Source organism: Podarcis raffonei, chromosome 13 (genome assembly GCF_027172205.1).
Source record: "Podarcis raffonei isolate rPodRaf1 chromosome 13, rPodRaf1.pri, whole genome shotgun sequence".
NCBI lineage: Eukaryota > Metazoa > Chordata > Lepidosauria > Squamata > Lacertidae > Podarcis > Podarcis raffonei.
In genome coordinates this window covers 13,382,523-13,406,599 of record NC_070614.1, presented here as the reverse complement: position 1 = coordinate 13,406,599, position 24,077 = coordinate 13,382,523, and the positions used below count along the sequence as shown (strand labels likewise).

Genomic DNA, 24,077 nt, shown 5'->3' with positions numbered 1-24,077 from the left:
GGGATTTTCTTGTGTTGCTTTATTATCCTTGGGTGATTCTCAGAGTCTGCTCACTCTCAGAGCGAAAATATTCAAAAACAAAAAAAGTTGGGACAGCTCAGTCGGTAGAGCATGAGAGTCTTAATCTTAGGTTCGTGGGTTCGAGCCCCACTCTGGGCAAAATGTTTTCCTGCGTTACAGGTGGGTTGGACTAGATGACTCTCGTTGTCCCTTCCAACTCTACCATTCTGTGTTCCTGAGTACCGGTATCTGTTGACTTAGGTTATTTTCCTGTGTAGTTGCTGGCTATTTTTATATTATTATTATTATTATTATTATTATTATTATTATTATTATTATTATTATTATTACTACTACTACTACTACTACTACTACTATTGCATTGTGCCTTTTCGACAGCCCCCCTCCAATGTTTGTTTGTTTAAATATCCTTTGCCAGTTGTGCTGTTGAACTTCTTGTTCCAGGTAGATAAATGTAGGTGGTATCTTTCTTGGAGTCAGTTTTGGTTTGACTGGGGCTGTGGGAACTTGTTCTGGTCAGTTCCGGATGGTGTTAAGACTCCATCAGCCCCCAGTAGCGTGGGAACTGCAGTTCCCTAACCCGGGTTGGTATGCAAGGTTTTGTGTTACACAGAATTCTTGGTCAGGCAGAAGAGAAAAGACGGTGGAGAGGCTGTCCCTAAACTGTCAGTCTCTGCACCAGTTGAGGGTGCAGAATTAGAGCCATCTCCATCAGCCCCCAGTAGCGTGGGAACTGTAGTTCCCTAACCCGGGTTGGTGTGCAAGCTTTTGTGTTACACAGAATTCTGGGTCAGGCAGAAGAGAAAAGACGGTGGAGAGGCTGTCCCTAAACTGTCAGTCTCTGCACCAGTTGAGGGTGCAGAATTAGAGCCATCTCCATCAGCCCCCAGTAGCGTGGGAACTGTAGTTCCCTAACCCGGGTTGGTGTGCAAGCTTTTGTGTTACACAGAATTCTGGGTCAGGCAGAAGAGAAAAGACGGTGGAGAGGCTGTCCCTAAACTGTCAGTCTCTGCACCAGTTGAGGGTGCAGAATTAGAGCCGTGAAGAGTCCTTCTGGGCTGTGTAACAGACCTGGATAAAACGACTTCACTTCTCCACGCCATTATTCGAAAGCGACCTGTCTAGCCAAAGAATTTCGACAATGATCACAATTCATAAAGTGACGCGCCCAGTCTATGGAGGTGACCTGTATGTATAACCAACAACCTCAATCGGTTAGAGTCCATTGCGGGGTGTGGACATCAGATACACCCTTTGCTTTCACTTGTCAGGCGACAGGCAAAAATTCAACGGGTGCAGCTTTTTCCCCGTTGCAGCGTGGCGAAAGGTGGCGCTTGTCCCCCAAGGAACGCCTCTGGATCAAGAAAATGTTTAAAAATAAGATTGCGGGTTTAGGGGATGAAAACTTCACCCTGGTGTGGCCTGCCTTAGATTAATTCAGATCCTCTCCAATTTCTGCATCGATTCTCAACTGTTCTGCTCCTGTCGTTTTCTTACTGCACATAAAAGAGTATCATAATAACCACAATTCCAGCCTTTCAAGGTACTGTCGTTCCCCATAATCGCCTAGGAGTTATGTTTTTGTCACACTCCCTCATATTCAAAACGTCAAAAAATATATCCCCTTGGTGGTTGCACGGAAAGTCTGCAACTTCAGAATCGTGTGCATTCTGACGTTCAAAGCCACACCGAGATTACTGTGGTCTTTCATCGATCAGCTCACCCAGGAGCTCTTAAAAATGCTGGTATTCTTGCTCTTGTGTGTGTGTGTGTGTGTGTGTGGTTGTTATTGACAAGACCGAGGGCGACAGGAGAGAAAACTGGAGACTCATTGCTGAGCTTCAGAAAATGAAGTTATTAAAACTTTGCTAGGACTCTACCTGATGTCTTTGTCCAGGGAGTTTTCTTGGCAGGGATACTGGAGTGGCTTGCCGGTTCTTGCTCCAGGTGGATCACGTTTGGTCAAAACTCTCCACTATGACCTGTCCATCTTGGGTGGCCCTGCACGGCATAGCTCATAGCTTCTCTGAGTTATTCAAGCCCCTTCGCCACGGCAAGGCAGTGATCCAGCAGAGACATCACCTTGCCAACAAAGGTCCGTATAGTTCAAGCTATGGTTTTCCCAGTAGTGATGTATAGAAGTGAGAGCTGGACCATAAAGAAGGCTGATCGCCGAAGAATTGATGCTTTTGAATTATGGGGCTGGAGGAGACTCTTGAGAGTCCCATGGACTGCAAGAAGATCCAACCTCTCCATTCTGAAGGAAATCAGCCCTGAGTGCTCACTGGAAGGACAGATCCTGAAGCTGAGGCTCCAATACTTTGGCCACCTCATGAGAAGAGAAGACTCCCTGGAAAAGACCCTGATGTTGGGAAAGATGGAGGGCACAAGGAGAAGGGGACGACAGAGGACGAGATGGTTGGACAGTGTTCTTGAAGCTACCAGCATGAGTTTGACCAAACTGCGGGAGGCAGTGGAAGACAGGAGTGCCTGGCGTGCTCTGGTCCATGGAGTCATGAAGAGTCGGACACGACTAAACGACTAAACAACAAATGTCTCTAGATGCAATTTCTTAAGCTTTTGTAGCAGCAACAACAACCCGCCTCCCACAGAAGACCAGCTGAGCTCCTCCTTCGTCTCTTTTAGGTACAAATTCAGCTTCGCTCAGTAAAAGTTGGTCTGGACGCTCCTTGGGGGTTTGATAACGACCACACGCAAATGGGGTCGCAGATTTAGGATGGGGACCATTTTAACAAAGCGACGCGTGCCTTTCGGGTTGTTTTTTTTAAGACTGAGGGAGGAAATGCGTGATCATGACAATCACATCCTTGGCTAGCGATAATTCTCTCTTGGCTAAAGACGCGCAGTTCTTTGAAGAGGAGTAATATTTTGGATACCATTCCCACGACCCTCAAGATGCGGGGAAGGGAAGACTCGTGCAAGACGTTCTGATTGAGAACGGCCATAAAACCGGATTTCTTCTCGGAGGGAAAAGCGACAAGGAGAACTGGCGCACCTTGAAGACGGACCGATTTATTATACCATGAACTTTCGTGGACCACAGTATATAACCAGATGCATTAAGGTGTTTTTTTCTGAGGTGCAGAATGCACCTTGGTCGGGGTGGGGTCTGTAAGAAGCTAGGTGAAAGACCAAAAAATAAAAAACGTGGAAAGTGCAGAGAGAGAGAGAATTACCTACTGAGCAGTGGGGATTCGCAAAACAGCTGATGATACCACAGACATTCTGGCATTGGTAAGTCAGTTAGCACACCCTTTGGCGCGATTCAGTCCATCAGCGGTAGCGCAAAACCTCAAATATGACTACTTTAAGGTCAGTTACAGGGTATTGTGGGAAAAGAGAGCCTTCTGCTCTTCTGAGGGCTGGATTCCACCCAACTCACCCACCCCATAACCCTTATTGAGTCAATTATTTTATCAAACTTTGAGTAGACTTTTTTTTTTAATTTTCTGGGCAAAGATGCATTGGAGAAACTTCTGGCTGGCCAGATGTGCATCGAAGCAGACTTTTGAAAAGGCCTCTGCCCCGTGTCTTCCCCTCAGCCCCATATTTCAAATAATATACATCCACAGGCGGTATCTCAACTCTCCCCGCTCATTTCAGAAGCCCTTTTCAGACTTCATTCCCCAAAGGAACATGGCCGATTCACGTGTTTAGCAGAATCACGCGTATCACTTCCACTTACTGATGAGAGGTATCGCATTAAAAAATAAAACGCTTGCCTGCAAAACCAGCTCCTGGGGCAGAGAAAAATATTGCATGCTAATGAGAAGGCGACCACCCCACCTTTCTCTCTGAGAGTGGTTTTTTTTCTGGGGAGGGGGTGTCTTATGATGGCAGACAGACCCTTAAAACAGGCGATTTCTCTCCACACCGGCAGCACGAAGTGGTAGAGTCCTGATGTTGCTCCCATTGTAGTTCCCATTGACATATACTGGGTCGTGTGTGTGTGTGTAAAGACAGGAGACTGCGTTGGGCTGCACTTTCATGCTCCACTTTCTGGGGAGTAAGCCAGTTCAAAGGAACTTACTTCTCAATAGCCTTGTGCTGCGCGTTCTGTTACAAGCGAGCGAGCTTCCGCGTTACACAGCATTCTTCGCTGTGCGGCGAAAGCGCTGTGCGGTGAGGCGCACCCAGATGTTGACTTCCGAAATCATTTCCTCCCACCCATTCTACTCAGCACAATTTTAATGGCATTCAGGTGCGCAACTGCTCCTCATGCCACGCCCCTCTGCATCATTTGCCCTTTTAAATTTAGCAACATCCCCTATTTGAGGCTCCTCACCGCTTTCAGTCCTAGAGACTGAGATGGGTGTAAAATGCAAAGGGCTTGTGGGTGCTAGACCGGGAGATCAGCGCCCCCGCAAGGCCACCACCAGCAAGACGCCTACTCTAGAGTAAGTGCCACCAAACCACAGCCAAATTCGGACCCACCGGTTTCAGCACTTTCTTCCAAGAGTCAGGTTAAGTCAAGCGGAGGTGTTTTGGGGTTTTTGGGTGATTTTTAAATCTTACTTCTAGATCTCTTGAATCCCCCCATCTCCGTGAACGGCCTGACCCGGGAAAAGGCAGCTTCCTGGTGCTCCCATTTCCTTAGCAATCTCCCCTCGCCTTCCTCGCTTTGAAAAGAGCCGAAGAAATTGCCTTTGCAAGGCCAGAGCCCCCTTTTCCAAAGAATTCTACACTGGGGCGTGTGAGTCCTCTGGTGTGGTCCTTCTGGGGCGGTTTGTCCACCTTTGGTCCCCATCCTGCACTCAGCTCTCACCTGTGGCTCCTAGAAGCTGTCAGCATGCGACAGCAGCATCCTGGGGAGATGGCTTCAACTGGCCAGGTAAACCAGGTGAGAGCAACTGATGGGTTACTCAAACCCTGGGTGAATTAAGGATTTCACCTGCATGTGAAGACGGGCTCTGGAGGATTGAGCGGACAGACCAGTAGTGGGTCCAATGGTCAAGAAGGAGGTTTCCTCACATGCCGTAGAGCAGGGGCCAGCAAACTTTTTCAGCAGGGGGCCGGTCCACTGTCCCTCAGACCTTGTGGGGGGCCGGACTATATTTTGGATTAAAAAAAGAGAACGAATTCCTATGCCCCACAAATAACCCAGAGATGCATTTTAAATAAAAGCACACATTCCATTCATGTAAAAACACTAGGCAGGCCCCACAAATAACCCAGAGGTGCGTTTTAAATAAAATAACACATTCAACTCATGTAAAAACACGCTGATTCCCGGACCATCCGCGGGCCGGATTTAGAAGGCGATTGGGCCGGATCCGGCCCCTGGGTCTTAGTTTGCCTAAGAGGGAAGTGAGGGGCAGCTAGGGGTCGCCAACGTGGGAAGGTCGCCCACCTAGGAGAAGGAAGGCCCTGATCCTTAACCTCTGCTGCCTTACGTGGTATCTTGGGGAGAAGAAAAGGCAAAGGCTACTCAAATCCGGAGTGGAGTCCCTAAGACGGTTGGAAGGCGCCTTGTACGCCTCCTTCTGGCAACTCCTGTAGCCAGGCTGGTGCCAAATATATTGCTCTGCTTGGCTTTGGACCACATCAGTGAGGCCGAGGGAGAAGGGTGTCTTTTCGCCTGGGCATTCCAGCCCCTCCGTATCCACCGCCCAGACTTGCACCCCAAGGTTGTTGTTGTTGTTTAGTCGTTTAGTTGTGTCCGACTCTTCGTGACCCCATGGACCAGAGCACGCCAGGCACTCCTGTCTTCCACTGCCTCCCGCAGTTTGGTCAAACTCATGCTGGTAGCTTCGAGAACACTGTCCAACCATCTCGTCCTCTGTCGTCCCCTTCTCCTTGTGCCCTCCATCTTTCCCAACTTCAGGGTCTTTTCCAGGGAGTCTTCTCTTCTCATGAGGTGGCCAAAGTATTGGAGCCTCAGCTTCAGGATCTGTCCTTCCAGTGAGCACTCAGGGCTGATTTCCTTAAGAATGGAGAGGTTTGATCTTCTTGCAGTCCATGGGACTCTCAAGAGTCTCCTCCAGCACCAGAATTCAAAAGCATCAATTCTTCGGCGATCAGCCTTCTTTATGGTCCAGCTCTCACTTCCATACATCACTACTGGGAAAACCACAGTTTTTACTATACGGACCTTTGTTGGTAAGGTGATATCTCTACTTTTTAAGATGCTGTCTAGGTTTGTCACCCCAAGGAGATGCTGCTAATACAAATTGCAGCGACTTCTCTCTCGGAGGCGCGCTCCATTGTCTCTCCAATACCGTGGGGAAGGACTGGTCCCCATCTGCTCCGGATCCTGAACAGGCAGATAGATGTGGTTCTGCCGTTTTCGGGGATGCAGACTGCACCAGAGACCCCCACCCCAACTGCAAACTAGTGTCCCACCCTTGTCTTGTTTACTGGACTCCGGTGCTTGCATTAAATCCAGGCGCTTCGCATATTCTTCCCCTCCAAAGACTTCACTTCTGTTGCGCCCTCACAATCATTTCACCACCTTATTTCCCCCCACTGTTGCTGCAACCCCTGGCACCTGCCCGATGGGCCATCGCACCTCCTCGCAAACACCCCCCTCTTCCTTCCGTCGCTATCCCAAAAAATGCTCTGCGAGGACGCGAGGTCAAATTGACGCGGCGATTCGTTAATTCGCCTCCATCCGGATTAGGCGCGCCTTGGTGTCACTCCGAATTGCCACGAGTTTAGGCTCTCCAAAGGATCCGGCGACGTTGGCGACGATCTTTGGATCCTCACCTCTGTGGATGGGAAGCTGGAACGCGCCACTTAATCCGTGGTTCATCGCTTGCTAAAAATCTGGATCAATAAATTTATCGCGTGTCATTTTCCTTCCCTGCCGGTTCCTGTGCCCCGTACCGATTTACAAGCCTGCCTGAACCAGAATTAACTCATTCCGCAGTAACCACCCCCTCATCCTGGTTCTGATGGCAGCATAGACACGAGAGCGACCCAGAGGGTTCACACGTGACGGCCACCACGCCATCGCGATTCCTAGGGATTCTCATCGTCTGTCCGCACATAAATGTGCTTGCAAGAAAGCTGGGAGATATGCGATCGGGCTTTTTAGTTACTAGCGCTTAAGAGCTGCGCGCTGGCCGCGAGGAAGTGGCTTTTGTAGGCAATCTGGAGCGGCCACCTTCACTTTTTATGCCCTTGTCCCCAGCCACAGAGCTTAAGCTTTCATGAACACGGGTGCCACAAAAAAATCGCTTGGTCTATAACTGGTGGGAGAAAACTCGTGGATGACATTGCTGCAGATTATGCCCACTGCTACCTCTCCGGAATGGACCTTGTAGGTCATCTGTCATGGATATATTAGCTGAGATCCCTGCATTGCAGGGGATGGACTAGATGACTCGAGGGTTCCCTTCCTATTCTACGATTCTGTGACTTTAAACCGGTGGCGCCACTGAAGAAGAACACGCCCTTCTCCAGCAAAGTCCCACTCCCCACTGGGGGAACCACCTAAGAGGTAAAGTGCATGTGAAAAAGGACATCTCAGAAAGATCTAAAGGTGCGAAGCAAATCAGGGCTTCGAATCTCCCTCCATAGAAACAGTTAAAGTATTTTAGAAACGATCGACACCCCCCCAGCTCACCCCTCCCCAAAAATATTTCCTTGGTGCAAATCCCACCTTGGGCATGGGCGACGTCTCCGAGAGAAGCGTGCTTGAAAACACGCGGGGGAAGCAGGCAGCTTCTATATGGAGTCCAGTTTGTCTTGTTTAGTCACGAAACGGTTGGTAGTTAAAGTTTACTGGTTGCAATGCATCCTTCTGCTTTAGGTGTCTTTGTTTTAATCTTGCGTTTTGACGCCCTGCGTTTTAATTCACACGCTCTTTGTAAAAAAAGTGGGTCATTCCTCGCTGTAAAACAGAAACAAAAAGCTGTAATATTTTTTTAAAAACAACAACAAAGCTCCGTTTCCATTATCTTTTTGCACGCGTCTTTAATTGGTTCTTTGGGATGCGTTATACAGATTGCAAACATTTAGCGAACTTTTTATTCTGCGGGGAAGGGAGGACGTTAGCCCCTCCTTGGTGTCCGAAAGAAAGTGCCTGGTATATAAAGTCACGGTTATAAAGTAACACATACACACAGACACAAATACGCACACCTGGGAGAAGAAAGATAATACTCGTTTTAGATCGTCCATATATTCTCTCTCTCTCTCTCTCTCTCTCTCTCTCTCTCTCTCTCTCCCCCAAGTTCTGAATTTTAAGGGCTGCGTGGAATTGAAGTCGACTCCTGTTTAGAATTCGAATTCTTTTATACACGTGACAATTCCGCAAGTCTCCAACCAATGCCTGCCTTCTTCTTGGAAGGATCACAGATTTACGCATCTCCCCCCGTAGCTCATGGAAGAGCAGAAAATCGGAGAACTGCAGTACGGTCCTTTTGTATATTCCAGAGATTAAATACCAGGGTTGTTGTTTTTTAATTAAACTTTTTTTGGGGGGAGGGTGTGTGCGCGCGCCTGTCCTTTTGCCTGCACTGGGTGTCTTTTCCACTTTCCCTCCTGCGCGTCTTTCCTCCCAGCAAAAAAAGACTCCCGGCCGACCGTGTGTGTTTCTGGGTGTGTGTGTGTTTGTGTCAAACGGTCCCCCAAGCCGTCGCTTTTGTTCCCCGCACGATCGCAGGCTTTTCTCTTCCAAATCGCGGCTTTACAGTACTTCGATCGACGCGTTTTTTTGTGCTTTCCTTTTTGCTTTTGGACGGGTGGCAAGGTTGTTTTTGTATTGTCTGGATGCGAAGTCTGTCTGTCTGGAGACAGAGGCGGAAGGGAACCCCGCACATTTTTCTTCCCACCCCCCTATCTGCCCCCCCATCCCCAGATCCCGAGTCTCTCCACCTCCTCCTCCTCATTTATTTATTTCCAGGGACTTCGCTCTTTTGCAAACACCCCTGAAGGAACGAAATCACGTGAGGCTCCCAAAAGGGGGCGGGGCTTTTTGTCCAGAGGAAAAGAGGTGGGGGGAGGAGGGAGAGGAAGAGGAGGAGGGGGAAGGGCCATTTTGTAGATTTCTCCCTCCCTCCCTCTTTCTGAAGCCCGGCAGAAAGAGAGAGAGAGAGAGAGAGAGAGAGAGAGAGGAGAGGAGAGAGATACGGCTGGCCAGAGAATCTCTCTGCCTCTGGAGAGAAAGAGAGATTTATCTACACTGTATATATTTATATGTATATATTTAAACATTCCAGTCTGATCAGTGTAAGTGGGGCGAAAAGGGGGGGCGGCGTCGGTTCCTCCCCCCTTTGCTTCTCCTCTCTTTTTTCTCTCTCCCCACCCGGTCTTTCGCTGCCTCCGTGCGCCCCTCTAGAAAGGATCCGGGGATCAGGTAGGGCTGTTATACTTTTCCCCTCCGAAATCTATGTGTGTGTGTGTCCCTTTTTAAAAAATTAGCATTATTTGCTCCCGGGAACTCCCCCACTTGGTTTCCCCTGGCGCCTTTTCCCTCCTTTCCCTTTGTCACTCCTCTCTCTCTCTCTTTCCCTCTCCTCTTTTCCTTCTCTTCCCCCCCTCCTAACCCTGCCTGGCTTTCAAGATGGCCGATCTTTTCTCTCTCTCTTTCTCTCTCTCGAAATTTTGCCAGCCCTCTCCGGCTCCGAGGAGCGCGCCTTTGTTGTTGTTGTTGTGGCCGCGGGTCGCTTTTCCCCTTCCCCAAATCGCGAAAGGGGGGGTACCTCCGGAGGCTCTCCAAAAAGGTCTCCTCGGGGTTCCCCCTTTGGAAAGCTCAGCTCCGCCCCCCGGGACCCCCTTTCCCTTGTGTGTGAGTGTGTGTTTGGGCGTCTGCGTCCCCCCCGTCGCAACTCAGGAAGCCGGCGGCCAGCGTGGCTCCCTTCCCCGGCCCAGGGCTGCCTCTCTTCGGCTGCTGCAGCCACCAGCTCCGGCTTCCCCGGAGAGGCCTTTGCCGCTTCGCTTGTGCGTCTGGGGCGTGTGGGTATGGTTTTTTTTTGTGTGTGTGTTTTGTGTGTGTGCGCAAACGGCGATCGCGGTTTTGACAGCCAGCATCTTGCAGGCCGCGGTGGAAAAAAGACTCCCCTCTGGTGTGGAGCTCGAGAGATCCACTCCTTTGGATCTCTCGAGAGATCCAAATGTCAGGCGATCCAGGGAGCCCCAAAGAGAAAGGCGCACGCGATGGCTCCTTCGGGCGCGCAGCAGCAGCAGGCCCGGGTGATTTGGAGAGGACTGGGATTTATATTGTAAAAATAAATAAATATATCATTTAAAAGGGGGGGGCAAGAACCACAACATGGCGCGCAGGATGTTGTGGAGAGCGTTGTTGGTCTGGTGTGTGTGTGTATGTGTGGATAGGGGGAAAGGGACATATTTCTTCTGTCTTGCGTTTCAACCAGCCAGGTGAGGACCGTCATGGTGCTTCCTTTGGCTCTAGACCGGAGGGGGTTTAAAAGTCTGATCTGGGGAACTCTAGAGCCAGAAAAGGTGTGTGTGTGTTTCTGTAATTCCCCCAAATCACATGGGAATATGGTTTTGTGGTTTTTTTTGCGGTGTGTGTGTGTGTGGGGGGGGTGATGTTCGACAACATAGTTGTTTCCAAATGCGGGGAGGGGGTGGGAAGGCTGATCGGGCTGGGGCAGTTTGAGGCTGGAGATGCCGAAGCAACATTTGCTGGTATTATTATTATTATTATTATTATTATTATTATTATTATTAGCTGTCGCGATGTTTGGCGAATGGACGAAATAAGGGAAGTAGGTGGGGATTGTGTGTGTGTGTGTGTGTGTGTGTAAAATATGAATGAGAGAACAGCTGTAGTGGAAAAGCCATATCACTACATATTTTTCACTGTGTGGCTACATAAATAAGAGCAGAATCCTATGGATGCCTTCTAGGAACACTGCAGGGTTTAATGGGGCGCTACGTGTGTTTAGAACAACACCCTAAACTTCCCCCATCAACCCCCCCCATTACTGCCTTAATTTTCTTTTTTAAAAGGCACCTGGTGGTAATTTAATTAGCCAGTTGCTCTTGACGCCCTTGCAAAAATAGGATGCAATGTCAGAACAGACATGAGGGTGGACTTTCAGAAAAGTACCTTTTACTCCCAGTTTGTGATGGTTCATTCATTTCTGCCCCACTAAGGGTGGGGGGGAGGAACCTCTCCTTGGTCACCGGATCAAAATCGTATTTCCCTCCAAAATTCTGATTTCTTCTTTGTAAGCCCCTTCAAAGAAACTTCTGGTATGTAGCTCCAGAATTCGAGGAAGGAAGGCGTCTCGTTGTCTTCTCTAGAGTATAATAAAAGCAAACACCGTGTTGGTATTTTCTAGAGTGCAGGGAGAAAGTACCTTTCTGGACTTTGCATTCCGTATTAGCTTCTAGAATGCAAGGAGGAAAGGATTGCCACACCTCTATATTTTACTCCAGAGTGGAAAAGACACCGTTTTCAATGTGGGCCTTTAGACGGAAGAAGTGACCTTCCTTCCAAGTATTTGCCTCTTAAATTCTGGGAATCCGGAACGGGAATTTAAAAAACGGGAGGTTCTAGGATGCAAGGAGGGAGAGGGGGTCATCCTACTTGCAGAAATGTCCGGGGAAAATTAAGGGTTGGATTTCCATATGACTATTTTGCTGGAGGTTTCATGGACAGCTTTCTGTTCCAAGCCTTTATATAGAACATTCCCCTCTAGAATTCCAAGATAAGTTTCTGGAGAACTCGAGACAGGGCTAAGATCCAGATAAAGCTCAGCACTGCTCATTGTCTGTTAAAAATGCTTAATTTATTGCTCGGAACTTTTTTTTTTAAAAAAAGAGATGCTTCTGCCTCCAGAGTCTAAAGAGAGAGATCCGCTTTCAACCTTCCTCGTGCCTTGTCTCATTTTTCTACCTTTAAATGTCGGAAATTATTGGCTTAAAAATAATAATTAATAATTCCCCACCTTCAGATGGCTTGAAAGTCATTTGAAAGGGGTGGCAAGGGGAAAAGGAGGAGAGGCTGTTTTGTTCCTCTTTTATTATCTTCCTTTCCTCTGTTCTGGGACAAGGTTATTCTCTCAATGTCTCCTGACACCTGCGCGTCGTTCTTAACGCTAACCTTGCAATGTAGGCCACCCAAGCAGAGAGAGAAAGGCTGGTGTTCTTGCCTTTAGGCGGAGAAAAGCTTGTGCGTTTTTCTATGTTTTGCCGTTGTGTTAGCGCCACGAGGATGGAGAGTCAAGTTCAGATCTTAGGTTATAGACTGGGCTTTGTCGTTGAAGATTCCTGCATTGCATGGGGTTGGACTAGATGACCCGGGGGGGGGTCCTTCCCAAAGCTGCAATTCTATGAGAAGGATGGAGTGAACGATCAGTTCAAAGCGCTGTCCTGGAAGCGGAGCTTCTTCCTCTCTCTGCCGGTGGGTTTCACCCTCCAAGCGTCCCCCACCCCTGCGCATTTCAGCTCCCAGAAGTTGCCCAGTGGTAGGGTGCCGGTAGCCCGGGGTACCCGCCTCGCTTTCTGCGCTTCCCAAGAGGTATCTGGTTCGGCTGGGCTGGATGGCGGGCCTTCTTTGGTCGGATTCAGCAGAGGTCTTCTCAAGTTGCCTTCCTTATGAAGATGCTTTGGATGGGAACGGGACAGGGTGGGCATCTTCTGTCTACACTTAAGATTGCGCACCGTCGGCTGATGGCGAAGGGCTCGCCGTTTCCCCTGCGCAAAGGCCGGGTGAATCCTAAGCGCCTTCCTGCCCTGGCCTTGGGCCGCGCGCCAGTGTTTCCCGCGGGATCGCTCGCTCTTATTCCATGTGGTGATTGCTGGAGCGCCCGTGGCAGCGCAATCCTATGCACAGCCTTACGCGGAAGTAAGTACAAATGGGCTTACTCCCAGGCCAGAGTGACATAAAGGATGCCAGCCCAGGGCTCCCCTCCTTCCTCTGCCCATTGACCTGGGAGTAAAGTCGCGCTGCGCACAGGGAGATTTACTCATGAGGAAACACTTGGCCAGGATCGCGCTGAAAGCAGCCACCCCCTGCCCAGGAGAGAGGCGAGGGTCGGAGCTGATTTTGGCTTGGCATGGTGTATTTAAATCAGGGAGATTTGCTCATGAGGAAACACTGGCCAGGATCGCGTAGAAAGCAGCCACCCCCTTGCCTAGGAGGGAGGCGAGGGTCGGAGCTGATTTTGGCTTGGCTTTTTTCCTGCTCTTTGGACTGGCGTGTATTTAAATCGGCGCCGAGACCCAGTCTTGCTGGCGATGGGGGTGGGTGGGTGGGGGTTTGTTGTGTCTCGCTGGCGGTTTGTTGAGTCTTGCTTGGGGGTTTTGTTGCGTCTTGCTGGCGGTTTGTTGTGTCTGCTTTGGGGAGCGAGTTGCCTTTTGAACCCACGTGGGATCGAGAGAGCTGGTGCCTGCAAGGGAATCCCCTTGGGCTCGAGGGAGATCGCTTCTGAGAGCGCGTGCAATGGGGCTGGGGTGGCGCGCGTCCCCGCTGCAGAAAGGCTAGGATTTTAGGATCTCTTTCTCTTGCCTTCAGAAGGGAAGCATCCGACGCAGGTATCTGCCCTGCTCCCCGGAGGTCAAGGCCCAATACAGGCGTAACTCCCACGTAAATCTCTTTCCGGATTGCAATTTTTTTATAGTCTCAAATCCCACCCCATCCTTTGAAACCATTATTCCACTTGGACTTGGGTTTTTTGGGGAGGTGTCTCCAAGATCTAGCCAAAGTTAGGCGTTTTAAAACACCCCAATGACTTCAGTGGGAGCGTATTCCTTCTTTTTGTTTTGAAGATTTATACGCCGCTTTTCGATGGAGTGATGGCATGCGAAGAAACGCAAGTGGCTGGGGCTGCGCAGGCTGGTGTACATGTTCGTGGCTAAGGCATCAACAGGGAATATCCCAATAGTTTTGATTCAGGGCTAAAGGACATGGGTTTTGCGGATAGGTATTCTGTTCTAGGTTGTCAATTGGCAGCTTGGACAACAAATCCCAGTGCTCCAGAAAACCGGGAGGGCTTGACTGGAGAGCGCAAGCTTAGCAATGGATCTGGAGATGTAACAAACACCCGGTTCTGTTTCCTTCGCCGAATTCTAGAAGCTAATAAAACGAAGGGACTGTCCTTCAGTTTCTATGTGGTGCACAGAAAGCCCGGCCTCTTCCCAGCGCAGAAATCAATAAGAAGATCTCGAGAAATAGATGGATGCACAGGGATAGGGGCTGCGTTGTGCAGAGATCAGTAGAATCTGGAATGGACGGGTTCTAGACTGGATTGTTGTTGTTGTTGTTGTTTAGTCGTTTAGTCGTGTCCGACTCTTCGTGACCCTATGGACCAGAGCACGCCAGGCACTCCTGTCTTCCACTGCCTCCCGCAGTTTGGTCAGGCTCATGTTTGTAGCTTCGAAGACACCATCCAACCATCTCGACCTCTGTCGTCCCCTTCTCCTTGTGCCCTCCATCTTTCCCAACATCAGGGTCTTTTCCAGGGAGTCTTCTCTTCTCATGAGGTGGCCAAAGTATTGGAGCCTCAGCTTCCAGTGAGCACTCAGGGCCGATTTCCTTAACAATGGATAAGTTTGATCTTCTTGCAGTCCATGGGACTCTCAAGAATCTCCTCCAGCACCATAATCTTCGGCGAAGCATCAACTCTTCGGCGATCAGCCTTCTTTATGGTCCAGCTCTCACTTCCATACATCACTACTGGGAAAACCATAGCTTTAACTATACGGACCTAGACTGGATTACTGGATGCTAAAGAAACATGGGGGGGGGGGCGTGGAGTGTTTGCCACATTTGCCTGGTGAAATATTACATGCACTCTCCCGGGGAACCTCGGAACTTGTTTCAAAGGGCCCTTCTCGGGTCCCTGAGCATATGAAGCAATGAAGAGTGGCTCTGAGCACATGCAGAGTGCCCGTTAACTACTGAGTAACCGCTGTCCGAATACATCTCAGAGGAAAATGTCAGGCAGTCTGAAACCCTGGCCAGTTTAAAAAAAAAACCAGCAACAACTAGGCAATGATCAGGAGGCATTAAATAAACCATCTAAAAGATCCTTTCGCTCCACCCGTTTGTTTTCTCGTTTATTTAGGGATCTAAGTATTAAATATTTCGCAAACGGCTTGGTGTGCGAGATGGTGATCCTCAAATTTCTGGAGGCTTGCCTTGGAGTTTGGGGGCTGCGGGTGAGAGTGGCAGGAGGCGTTGCCCTAAATTTACAGATCTGAATCTACGCTCGGTATAGCTCCTTAGGTTGCCCCCCAGACTCACTTTTCCAAGAGTCGCGGCCCCGATGATGGGAACTGTAGTCCAAACCACCTGGAAGAGGCACCAGGTTGGTGCAAAAATAGTAGTAACCTTGACCGGGATTAGGTAGAAGAGTTTCCGGGCTTCGGGGAAGTCGGAGCCCCGGGGAAAAATTTAAAATAAAAGAAGGATTAAAGAAATGTGAATGCTAACCTTTATACTGGGGAAGAGGCCAATGTATTTAGGATGCAATTCGGTGCATGAGTAGGACATATTGGAGCCGCTAATGCGCAGCGCAATCCTATGCCTCTCTACTCAGAGGTAATCCGGAATGAGTTCAGGCACTCTTTGCATAGGATGGGAGCTCAACAACCCGGATTGCAGCCAGGGCTGGTTGCAGTCTCTTGCACACCTACATGCGGGGAAGCCCCATTGCTGGGTTCCCCCCCTTTTGAAATAGACCTTCGTAGGATCTGCTCCGCCTCCAGCGCTGCGCTGCGCTGTTTTTCTGAAGATCCCTCCGTTTCCTCACTTCCTGGTTGGTTGCATCGAGCAAAACAGGCTTTCCAAAGTTTGCAGGCTTAGAGAAGGAGGCTGCCTCCCGCCCATTCACCCGGGAGAAATCCTTGCTATTTATTTTATCCGAAGGTTGCCTTTCAGAGCAAAACCCTACTTTCTTTAAACTCAGGGGGACGTGCTTCGGAGCGGGGGTGCCAACTTGAATAAAATATTGCGGGCGCCCAGGTAAGCCCCGCACCGCATAATGGATCACATGATGCAATGCACACACACCGTTTGAATGGGGATGGCCATCAACTTTGTGGGAGCTCGGCCCCCTCAGATATTTTATTGTGGGAGTTGAAGTCGGCTCCTGTGCTTCGGGATCCACAGCTGCTGCGCTGTCTCGCAGCGTTTTCCGACCGATCCTGTCCTTTTTAAAGCAAATAAATAAATGCCCAAATGGAGCCCCTTTTAAGGGTCTTGCTCCTTTAACAATTGCAGGAAGGCACGATGCGTCTGCAGCTGCTAGATTCTGCAAATGTATTCGTTGAATGTATAGCTTGACTGTGGAGCTGACCGGACCCAGATCCGTTCAGCTTCTGCAATGTTACAAGATGACAATCTTCCTAGATGATGATGGACTGCAACCATCATCCTTGCCCATTGGCCGCGCTTGGTTGGGGATGCTGAGAGCTGGGGGTCCAATATCTGGCGGGGTGGGGGCAGACGTTTCCAGTCCCTAGCGGTGCAAATGATAAAGGGAACTATCTTAAAGTAGTTCCTTTATCAGATGAGTTTTCGATTCATTGGGGGGGGGGAGGAAGGCAAGGGGATGCAAGGACGCCCCCCCGGACCACTCCAGTTAGGTTTTGAATGACCCCAGCATTAAATGGAAATTTAAAATATGAAGCATGGTTTATTTGCATGTAAATGCCGCCATCATAAATAGGACTGCCTTCTCCCAAAAGAGGTGTAGAATGGAAACATTAGTAGCTCGAAGGGGCCTAGAGAAACTCCCTCTGCCCATCTTGGCGAAGCACCCACTATTTTGTCTGGCGCCACCGCTGGATATTTTCTCGAAGCGCTGAGCTTCGTTTTCATAGGGAGTGGTTCTAGTAGAGTAGAGAGTGCGTCTGAGCACGTGCAGAAGGCCTTTCCTTCCAGGGCCCGTGTAACCAGATCTTCCTTGATCGTAGCGCATCAGGGATTAGGCTTGGACCCAAGACGGACGATCCAACTTTGGGGAAGCTTGAGCACTCTTTGGGGCTGAAGGGGGTGAGGAGGGAAGCCGTTTTGTAAACGAAAATTAACCACTGGTGACCCCAAAGGGAGGGTTCACCTTATTTCCACACCTCCATTGCTCCTGTCCTCTGGGGAGCATAAAATCTGCGATGGCGGCCTGTTTGCAAAAATGTATTGGTTTTCCCCGACACACGCACCGATTTCATTTTTCATTTTTATTTTTTTGCCTGCGTAGGATTTTGGTCTTCTTGGTTTCTAATCTTGAGCCGTTTGCCTGTTTCAGGAGCTAAATAATGTAATGCAAAGTAGGTGAAAGGGGCTGCCCAGCGATATTTCACGTTGAAAGCCCCTTTGATTTCAAAGGAAAGAGCTCGATCTTCTTTCTGTAAATCGGAAGAAAACCCAGGTCTGTTGAATGGGACGTTAAGCGGAAACCTAAGTATGCTTGCTCAGAAGTAAGCCCCACTGAGTTTAATAGGAGTTGCTTTGCAGGCTTCCTTTGGGGGGTAACAAATCTGCAGCAAAAGCCCCTGCCTGGGGGTGCGGGGAAGCCAGTGTGGTGGAGCGGTTAGTGTGCTGACCTAGGAGCCAGGAGATCCGGGTTTCAATCCTCATTCGCCCATGAAGCTCGCTCCGTGACCCTGGACCTGCCACAACCTTTCAGTTTAACCAGATTTACAAAGTTGCTGTGCGGATAAAATGGGTAGGGGGAGAACCAAGCGCCTTGCAAGAAAAGCCGGGTATAAATGTATAATAATAATAATAATAATAATAATAATAATAATAATAATGGCAAGCATATACTTTTCGCATTGGAACACGAGGAATTCCTAGAGCAGTTGTGTGCATGTCTATTTAAAAGTGAAGTTCAATCGGTTACGTATACCCTGCTAAGCGTATACAGGATTGCATTTCTTAAAAGTGCATAACTCTGGCTGAGCTGTCAGGGAAGTCCCGGCCCAGGCGAGGTTTGTGAGAAGGCGCGCCAGCTTTCAGGCTCTGCAGAGCTCTTCTTCAGGCAGTCTGTACCTGTTTCTCTCCCTTGCTGATGCTCCTGCGCTTTCAGCAGTACTTGCGCAGGAGACAGGAGCACATCAGGTGGAAGGAAGCTTTCTTCATTTTTTCCTGACAAAATTCCTTCCCTCTAAAGCATTTGGGGAGCGGAAGTAAATCAACAACACGCGATTCCTCGAATCAGGGTGCACAACTAAGGTTTACCACCATGCAGTGTAACTCCTAAACCAAGGAGACGCATCCACGCACCCAAACATGTGCACAAGGGACCATTTAAAGGAGCCCGATTTATTAAATAAATATCCTATGCACATAATTACAGTAGAACCTCTGTACTCCGGAGCCCAATTGTAGCCAGTAGGTCATGCTTCCGGGTAAGCGTGCGTAAAATTGGTTTGTTAGGATCCGTTTTCCTGAGCCAGTAAGATCCTGCTGAGATCCACCCTTTGCAGGGGCAGCAGCCGAGATCTCTCTGCCCATTTTATTGGGAAGCCAATCCCATCGCCTCCTCTCCGGTGGGACTTTTCTTCCCTGCCCGGGAAAGTGGGCGTGAGATGGTTTGCAAACTCGAGTGGGTCGCGTCCGTCAAAAGCTGGCTTGGTGACTTGAGGTCGCCTGATTCTTAGCTAGCCAAAAGTGACAAAGAAAAGGCCATTTTGATCACCGATAAGAGAGAGAGAGAGACAGAGAAAAGTCGATTGATTTTAAGCTGCTCCACAGCCCATTCAACAAAAGAATCTTGCCAGAAAATAAGATGGGAATGCGTTCTCAGGTTTACGCGTAAAAGGATAGTTTAGCCTGAAAAGACGCTTGTTTGTTGCTCGTCTGGCTTTCTAAACGTTAAAGCAAGTTACAAGTTTCGTAAGAGACCATTCTGCTCAGCTTCCCATCCAACTCCTTTCTCTTGCGCTGCAGCTAAAATCTCTCCACACCCCCTGGGTCCGGGTTGTAAAACAGCCTTGTTACTTGGATTTCCTTTCTCTCCAAAGGGAAAAAAAATGCTTCTGAGATCCCTTCTCAACAAATTGTCCCCAAGATACTGAAATGCGATTAGGCTGTAAATTTCAAGGTTCCTTTAGATGCAGGTTCTCAGCCTGATGCGCTTCTAGTTAGAGGCAAACCCCTTTAAGTTCAGTGGGGTTTTGCCTCCAGGTAAGGTATGCAGATAGGATTTCAGCCTTTAAGCCAAAGCACCGCTGGGAGTTGTGCAAAAGCCTAAGCAATAATTTGGGAGGTTTTGGCTACACATCTGTGCAAATATTTTTCCTGGTTCCTAAGCAAGTTGGGCGAGGGGAGGGGAACCTGGTGCTCTCAGTGACCTAAGAGTAAAATAGCAGGTTGGAGAGAAAAAGAGCAGCAATGGATGGATGCCTCACAGCCCAGGCATGTTGATTCACGGGTCATTGATATGTCTAGCCAAAGGCTGTTTGATCTATCCATCTCCATGCTGGAAGGTCGGGTGGGCTGAAGCACATCTGAAAACTATACAAAATGGGAAGGCTGAGGGAATGCGGAAGGTGGTTTGTTTTATTTTATTTTATAATTTGCGCATCGCAGGATGGGTGGGGAGGACGCTCTGGGCTTTTCACTTGCACTTTTGTAAAATATATTCCTATCTCAAATTGTCTGTGCAATCAGTTCTCTGGAATTATCCACTCATTCCTCAATCTGATAAATTTATTTTTTTATGTCTGTCTCTTTTCCACAGTCCCATTTTCCACAGATTTTTTCTGTGTGCAAAGGATCTGTTTGATTACTTTAAGATGGGAGGATCACTTGTAGTTTAGAACCGTGTGTGTGTGTGTGTGTGTGTGTGTGTGTGTGTGTCTGAAGAAACAAATTAACTCCACATCCCAATAATAGACTGGGTGCGAAATCAGCCAAGCTCCTTGATTTTCCTCCTCTCTTTTGTCTGGAATGAGATTAAAAAAGTAAAGGTACCCCTGCCCGTACGGGCCAGTCTTGACAGACTCTGGGGTTGTGCGCCCATCTCACTCAAGAGGCCGGGGGCCAGCGCTGTCCGGAGACACTTCCGGGTCACGTGGCCAGCGTGAAAAGCTGCATCTGGCGAGCCAGCGCAGCACACGGAACGCCGTTTACCTTCCCGCTGGTAAGCGGTCCCTATTTATCTACTTGCACCCGGGGGTGCTTTCGAACTGCTAGGTTGGCAGGCGCTGGGACCGAGCAGCGGGAATGCACCCCGCCGCGGGGATTCGAACCGCCGACCTTTCGATTGGCAAGCCCTAGGCACTGAGGCTTTTACCCACAGCACCACCCGCGTCCCTCTGGATTGAGATTAGCCCTTCCTTAAATATTGCCTATATATTCTCATCCTTGATCCGGGATATGCGGTTATCAGCCCTGCAGATGTTGCTGGACTCCAACTCCCATCAGCTCCAGCCAGCATGGGATGATGGGAGTTGTAGTCCAGCAACATCTGTGTGGAATAACAGCGGAGACACATCTTAATTGCATCACAGTAAGCCTGCAATTTATGCAGGGGGTTACGTTCCAGGGATCCAGGGAATGCACCTAAAGCAAACGTTGTTGTTGTTTAGTCGTTTAGTCGTGTCCGACTCTTTGTGACCCCATGGACCAGAGCATGCCAGGCACTCCTGTCTTCCACTGCCTCCCGCAGTTTGGTCAAACTCATGCTGGTAGCTTCGAGAACACTGCCCAACCATCTCGTCCTCTGTCGTCCCCTTCTCCTTGTGCCCTCCATCTTTCCCAACATCAGGGTCTTTCCCAGGGAGTCTTCTCTTCTCATGAGGTGGCCAAAGTATTGGAGCCTCAGCTTCAGGATCTGTCCTTCCAGTGAGCACTCAGGGCTGATTTCCTTCAGAATGGATAGGTTTGATCTTCTTGCAGTCCATGGGACTCTCAAGAGTCTCCTCCAGCACCAGAACTCAAAAGCATCAATTCTTCGGCGATCAGCCTTCTTTATAGTCCAGCTCTCACTTCCATACATCACTACTGGGAAAACCATAGCTTTAACTAGACGGACCTTTGTTGGCAAGGTGATGTCTCTGCTCTTTAGGATGCTGTCTATAAGAAAACATTGTGTATAGTCAAAACACATTGGGTTCAGGGTGGGTGGGATTGCCCAAGTCAACTTTTCGAGGAATCCCGCTCCTTTTAAAAAAAATTATTTTGCCACAAGTGCGAGTTAAATGCGCATAAATTGCAGGCTTACTGTAATAGCCTGAATGCAAGAGGAAGTTATCCCTGTCAGGCGCGTAGCGTGGGTTGTCAGCACCCGGGGCAAGGCAAGTAGTTTGCGCCCCCTAACCCGTGGATTTTAGCACTCGAGTCTCTTCCACTAGATTAGCGCGCCCCCCCATAGATGTTGCGCCCGGTGCGGCTGGCCCCCCCTGCACCCCCCACGCTACGCCACTGATCCCTGTAGAGAGGAATGCGGAGGTTGAGAAATGCTCAGTTGTTTTTTTGTGTCAGGTAGGATCAGGTTGGTTCTATGGTTGTATTCCGCTAATAAAGCTGTTTCCACTTAGCCTAGAATTGGCTGGTGCAATGCAGGCAGTGGTGGCGGCCGACTGGAGTGAGGATATTAGCCATTCCTCTTTCTTCTATTCCAGGGGTAGGTAACCTAAGGCCCGGGGGCCGGATGCAGCCCATTCGCCTTCTCAATGCGGCCCACAGATGGTCTGGGAATCAGTGTGTTTTTACATGAGTAGAATGTGTGCTTTTATTTAAAATGCATCTCTGGGTTATTTGTGGTGCATAGGAATTCGTTCATTCCCCCCCCCCCCCAATATAGTCCAGCCCCCCACATGGTCTGAGGGATGGTGGACTGGCCCACGGCTGAAAAAGTTTGCTGACCCCTGCTCTATTCCCTTGGTCCATCGTCCTTAACTCAATCAGTTGCACAGTTAGGTAATGCTAGACTTCTGGATTTAAAGGTCTTGTGGGCCACAGCTCGTCTTTGCTCTAATTTCACTTCCTGCAAAATGTGATAAGCCAGCCCTGCTGCGTGGTTTTTTTGGCAGGGAGGTCCTGCCTCTCTTTCCTCTGAGTGGGACCTTGGACCTCTGTCACAAAGTCTTATCTTGATTGGCATCATTGAGCCTAACTTCTCTAGCTCAGGAGATAGTAAAGGTAAAGGGACCCCAGACCATTAGGTCCAGTCGTGGCAGACTCTGGGGTTGCGGTGCTCATCTCGCTTTATTGGCCAAGGAAGCCGGCGTACAGCTTCCGGGTCATGTGGCCAGCATGACTAAGCCACATCTGGCGAACCAGAGCAGCGCACAGAAACACCGTTTACCTTCCCGCTGGAGCGGTACCTATTTATCTACTTGCACTGGTGTGCTTTCGAATTGCTAGATTGGCAGGAGCTGGGACCGAGCAATGGGAGCTCACCTCGTCGCGGGGATTTGAACCGCCGACCTTCTGTTCAGGAAGCCCTAGGCTCTGTGGTTTAACCCACAGTGCCACCTGTGTCCCCAGGAGATAGTAAGTAGCTCAAATTAAAATATTCAACTGAAGCAGGATAGGTTGGTGAAGTATGTAAGTCTCCTGGTTTCTCAGTGCTCCTTAAGTGGTTCTTTATGGTACAGTTTGGAAGGGGAGACTGTTGGACTAGGGGTTGCGAGACCCAGGTTCACATCCCTGCTCAATGGTGAAGGTCACAGGTTGATTTTGCCCCCCCCCATCTCATGCATAGGATAATATGCATGGAGGGAGACACCGTGTACATTGGCCCTAAGCTCATTAGTTTTATATAGTTTTTATTTGATTTTACAGATATAAACTTATAGCAAAATCAATTAAAGGTAAAGGGACCCCTGACCATTAGGTCCAGTCGTGGCCGACTCTGGGGTTGCGGCACTCATCTCGCTTTATTGGCCGAGGGAGCCGGCGTACAGCTTCCGGGTCATGTGGCCAGCATGACTAAGCCGCTTCTGGCGAACCAGAGCAGCGCACGGAAATGCCATGTACCTTCCCGCCAGAGCGATAACCTATTTATCTACTTGCACTTTGATGTGCTTTCGAACTGCTACAAATCTATATAAAGAAATTACTCCTGAATCTCACAACTTCCCTGCATGGGTCCTAATGTCAACATTTACAATTGCATATCAATTCATTATCCACATTTTCTTAACCATCTGAATTATCCATAGTCGTTGTTACAAGTGAGGTTAAAATCCTGCCAATGTTTTCATCTGCTTACAATGGTCTCCTAAATAAATTATAAATTTTCCCCTTTCTTTTTTAAAGTTCTTGTCCTTTTGGTTCCTGAGCCTTCCAGTTAATTTTGCCATTTCGGCATAGTCCATCAACTTGGTTTGCCATTCTTCCCTGGTTGGGATTGTTCCTTCTTTCCATCTCTGGGCTAGTAACATCCGTGTGGCTGTTGTCACATGCATAAATATTCTTTTCTGATCCTTTGGAATCTTGGTACCTATAATTCCTAATAAAAAAAGCTTCTGGTTTTTTTAACAAACATTATTTTAAACTCTCCCCCCCCCATTTCATTATATATCATCTCCCAGAAAGTTTTTATTACCTTATACGACCACCACATATGATAAAAGGTACCTTCTTTTTCTTTACATTTCCAAACAGGTATTTGTGCTTGTTCTATACATTTTTGCTAACTTGCTAGGCGTCCGATACCACTGGTACATAATTTTCATATAATTTTCTTTCATCGTACAACAAGCTGTAAATTTCAAATCTGTTTTCTGTAGCTTCTCCCAATCTGCCATAAAATTAATAAATAAATTAAACCGATACCTTAACTGAAAGATCTATAATGCTAGCTGGATTGTAAAAGACTGGGGTGAGGAGATCCCATTGGTGGAAAAGGGCTATTTTGCAGAGCTGCCATCAAATGGGAGATAGCTAATAAAAGGGCATGGTGCCATACAAAGAGAAAACGTTTGTGAAAAGAAAAGACCAGATGGGTGTCACTGGAGTAGAGTTGAAAGACTTCTCTTCCAAAACCCACTAGTATCTGCTAATTAATTATCTTTCAAAGAGGCTTTCACAGAAATTAATTTCTTTTACAGGATTAATCTGTAAAAAGGGCTGTTGATTGATTAAAAGATTTTCAGTTGACTTATCTCCTGGCTTCCCATTAATTCATTTAAAGGAAGAAGCATATTGCAAAAGTCTTGAT

At 48.7% G+C, this 24,077-nt stretch overlaps 1 protein-coding gene across 2 annotated transcripts in view; it reads left to right on the top strand.

The window, feature by feature from the left end:
- Positions 1–9,117: 9,117 nt before the first annotated feature.
- The window catches only part of PCGF2 (polycomb group ring finger 2), a 37,263-nt gene continuing 22,303 nt past the window's right edge, over positions 9,118–24,077 (top strand). Inside the window, exon 1 of one of the 2 annotated variants that reach the window (XM_053363108.1) lies at positions 9,118–9,216. The gene's annotated coding sequence lies outside the window, so the exon portion shown is untranslated. Of the gene's footprint in view, positions 9,344–24,077 lie in introns of both variants that reach the window. The other variant, XM_053363107.1, reaches the window with a different exon arrangement.